This window comes from Coturnix japonica, chromosome 1 (assembly GCF_054131305.1).
Source record: "Coturnix japonica strain WE chromosome 1, WE-NBRP24, whole genome shotgun sequence".
Taxonomy (NCBI): Eukaryota; Metazoa; Chordata; class Aves; order Galliformes; family Phasianidae; genus Coturnix; species Coturnix japonica.
Genome location: NC_140663.1, coordinates 154,640,605 through 154,645,005, shown reverse-complemented (window position 1 = coordinate 154,645,005; position 4,401 = coordinate 154,640,605). Strand labels below are relative to the sequence as shown.

Genomic DNA, 4,401 nt, shown 5'->3' with positions numbered 1-4,401 from the left:
GTTTAAGCAAAATAATAACGAATTGTGCATTCACTGTCTTTGGCTCTGAATCTCTAGAGATAACCTGGACAACTTGTTAGGTAATTCTACTCCATCTGAGAAAAACAGTTTCTCTTTTCCTCTTGACAAATTGTTTGTGCCTGGAAATTTGGATGCTGAGGGAACTGTAAATACTGAACCACCTAAAAATCCCTAGATCTTGTAAATTAAAAAGCAGTGGAGAGTAAGTTTGTAGACAGACATGAAGGAGATGAGGATATAAGAACTGCCTTTGACTGATCAGCCTTGTGAAACATTTCTTGTTCTCTTTCAGCCATTCTGTTCTCCTTAAGAAAGAGAACAGTTCAACATGACCTTGTTTAGTGATGGAAATTTATGATGTGAGTCACTATATCACAGACTGGAGAGCATGGAGCATCTTGTTGAAGTACCCATATAGTTTTAGGATGCTTGCTCTGGTCAGACTGTTTTATGTCTAGGACTCTAACCTTTCCCCATTGAGGCTTTAGCACTGAAACTTGAGAATTTCTGCAAATTTACCAGGCCTAGACTGTCCCAGGATAAGAGGAGTCAGTGCTGAGCGAGAAGCCCATTACAACAGATGGTGCTGTCATGGTATCATCCTTAATCATCTGTAGTAACAAGGGACTGCTGAGGGCAGTGGCAAGTTGACTTTGCAGGCCTCCATGCACATCAGATATGCATCAGAACAGGAGACGAAAGGCCTGTCAGCATAACTTCTTCTTCCTTTCAGCCAGGACAGTTTTGCTGCATTGCAGACAAATGCTAAATCAGCCTCCTGAGCCAGACACAGCACTCAAGCTTTCAACAAAAGGCCTCAAAGTCCTCTTTGACCTCATCATGGCCAGAGATCTCATTGCTGCCTCTGCCAGGTATGAGCTAATTTTTGATAAACTGATTTTCAAAATGGCTTAGTCTTGATAATCTATATGTATTAGCTACACTTGTCTGTTATCTGCAAGTGTAATATTGTCTGCTATTTGTTTAACATAAATTGTCTCTGGGAGACACCCTGCCAGCAGACTCCATCACTGAAGTATCTGCGGAGTGTGCATTTGGGTGAAACAAATTAAATGTTTTATGTTAGTTGGTACGCTTAGCTAATATGCCCAAGGTATCCATCCAGGCCTAATAAGAAGAAAATTAGTATTCTCTCTTTTTCTCCAAACTCCTTTCTGTTCATCTGTGAAGTAGAAAGTACTTTTAAAAGAGGCAGTGAAAGAGCCCTGCTGATGTTAATGGGAGCTGTGTATTGCAGGCAAATTAGAGAGTGCACTTTACGTGGCGCATGACATAGAAAGTGTCACTGCTTGTCCTGGCACTTACTAGTGTGCAACAGCTGAAAGCTGACTTTCCATGCACCAGGAGTCATCGCTTAATGAAAAACTTTCAGCAGCAAACTGCACATTAGTTTTTATGGGAAGGTACCAACACACATGCAATGTCACACTCATTTTTAAAAAGGGTAGAAAGGATGACCCAGGGAACAACTAACCTGTCAGCCTCACCTCAGTGCTGGGAAATATCACAGAGCAGATCCTTCTGGAAGCTGTGCCAAAGCAAAAGAAATTAAGGGAGAATAATATGGGATAATGAACATGACTTCACAAAGGGCAGGTCTTGCCTGACCAAACTTGTCACTTTTTATGGTGTAACTGCATCAGCAGACAAGGGAAGAGCACTGATGTTATCCATCCGGGCTTCAGTAAGGCCTGGTGGATGGCAAACTGGACATGAGCTGGCAATGTGTCCTTGCAGCCCAGAAATCAAACCCTATCCTAGGCTGCTTCCAAAGTGTTGGCAGCAGGGTGAAGGAGGTGATTCTGCCCCTCATCTCTGTGTTGTCAGATGCCCTTATAAAAAGTCCCTCCCCAGCTTTCCTGTTGGCCCCCTTCAGGTACTTGAAGGCTGCTATAAGGTCCTCCTGGAGCTTTCTCTTCTCCAGGCTCAAGATCCCCAGCTTTCTCAGCCTGTCCTCACAGTAGAGGTGCTCCATCCTTCTGATCATCTTTGTGGCCCTCTTCTGGACCTGCTCCAACAGCTCCATGTCCTTCTCATTTATGGAGCCCCAGAATTGGACACAGTACTCCAGATGGGGTCTCACAGGAGCAGAGTAGAAGGACAGAATCACCTTCCCCAACTCACTGGTCACACTTGTTTTGGTGCAATCCATGATACAGTTGGCCTTCTGGGCTGCAAATACACATTGCCAGCTCATGTTGAGTCTTTCATCCATTGACACCCCCAAATCCTTCTCCTCAGGGCTGCTCTCAAGCCATTCTCCACCCAGCCTCTATCTGCACTTGGAAATGCCCCTAGATGCAGGATCTTGCACTTGGTCCTGTTGAACTTCACAAGGTTGGCATGGGCCCACCTCTCATGTAACATCTCTGTGTTTATTTCCCACTAATAGCCCTTGATCCTGAGTCACAACAGAAAGGGACAGGATTAGGTTATTTGGGCTGTCTCTGTTTGAACAAGTATTTTTGCCTGCCTTTTTGATCATTATGGCCAACCATGTGTATATGCGCACCTTGCACGGGTGTGCGCATGCTTGGTCTCATTCCAGTATGGACCTGGAAATGCATAGCTATGGCATCCTTGTCTCGCTCCATCATGTTCCTAGATTTGTCAGCCCCTAAATCAGATTACTTACAGAGAAATGGCTTGTTTTGGTTTTACTTTCATTGATAAACTTTGTTGAGAAAATACGTAATCAATGCTAATAAAAAGGAGCATTTAGACTGACTGAGTTTCACTGAAAAACAAAGGTGTGACTGAGATATGCAGCTAGGCTTAAGAACCCAGATTGGCTCTGCCACTGGCATTGCTGCTGTAGCTTGGACTACAGTATGATTTAATAAACACATAAGTCATCCAGGGCCAGAGCAGTTCTTGAAAACTCACTGAGGTCCTATGGTCACAGCAACCTGCAGGGCACTGAAATGTGGCCCCACCATCTGTGGCCACATCCCCAGATGACAGGCAATGAGAGAGAAGAAGGGGCTGAGGACAGAACACTGTGATAGAAAAGCCAGAGATGAGAGACTGCTTTACTCATCCATACACAGGGCAGGCAGTGTCCCAGCAGCTCTTTGAGCCTCTTTCTCCACTTGAATCTACAAAATGAATACGAAGAAATAATTTAACAATAGGGCTCTGTGTGACTCAAGCCACAATACTATGTGTGTCACAAACGAAAAAGCTTTTGTTTCTGTTTGGCGGGTATCCACAAATCACAGTGGCCACAAAGATTTTTACCAACATTTGCACCATCTTTGACAGTCCGCAGATGTCCCCCACTACCAGTTAATTTCCAGCCTGAGCTGGTTTAGCAAGGAGACATTGCATAGTCTCTTCTACCTTGCATATCATTGTTCCTTTAAAAAAAAAAAATAAATAATTAAATAATAATAGAAAGTTTTGTGCAGAAAGGGAGTGAAATGGTGCTACTGGGAATTGGTAATATTGCCAACTGGCTCAGTGGTATTTTTGCAGCCAGATACAATGACTCTAAAAGGAACAAAGCAAAAACACCCTAATATTTCCTCCACCGCCCTGTTGTCCCAAATGGCTGAGTCTAATCTATATAATAAGGAGTATCACTTTCAGTCCAAGGAATTATTTGAACGTGATGTGCTAAGGAGTGTACTGAAGACAGTGAAAAACCACCCTTCTCCCACTGAGCTGTTCACTGATTTTATCATTCAATTACTGCACTGTGTTTTTTTGGACCACCAGGCTGATTGATCCCATCCAGCTACACTACACCTAAATGACTTTCAGTCTCTTAAATTAAATGTCTCCTCAATTCAGAAATCACTTATTTCACTAGAAGTGGGGCCTCTTCTGGCAGGCACCTGACATAGACTGGGTCCCTCAGTGTGCAACGCTGCTTTCATTTCTTTGCAGGTCATAGATTTTAAGAAGGGGACTCACCACGAGCCTTCAAGCCAATGTCGTTTTTGCGTGGACCACAGGACTTGCTGACATCAGTTCCTGCTTCAAGTCCAAAGACAATGGCTGGAATAAAATAGATCATTTTGGAAACATTTCCAGTATACACATTCTTAACCCAGTATTAGTAGCTCAAGTGATTGTTTTTATTTCCATTTTTAATTAATTTTAATTAAAGATTTATTTCCAACTGCAGTCACTTTGTGTCTCTTTGTCTGCCACATTAAAACAGCATATACAGGCAGCTGTTAACTTAAAGTCTACAGGTTGTAATCAAGCCAAATCCTGCTTTGATGGTCCCTTTAGACCTTTCTCTACCAGGGACATTTCCCAGTATGTTCTTGAGCTGTATTTCTGAATAATCTCATGAACATCAACGCCCTTTCTCCCTCAGCTCTCTCTCCTGCTATGCACACAAACATA

The 4,401-nt window shown here is 43.1% G+C and overlaps 1 long non-coding RNA gene across 1 annotated transcript; it reads left to right on the top strand.

The window, feature by feature from the left end:
* The first annotated feature begins 754 nt into the window (after window positions 1–754).
* Window positions 755–4,173, top strand: LOC116653554 (uncharacterized). The gene is made up of 2 exons (XR_004307667.2): window positions 755–893; window positions 3,934–4,173. It is a non-coding gene; the product is annotated as an uncharacterized LOC116653554 (long non-coding RNA).
* The last annotated feature ends 228 nt before the right edge of the window (window positions 4,174–4,401 follow it).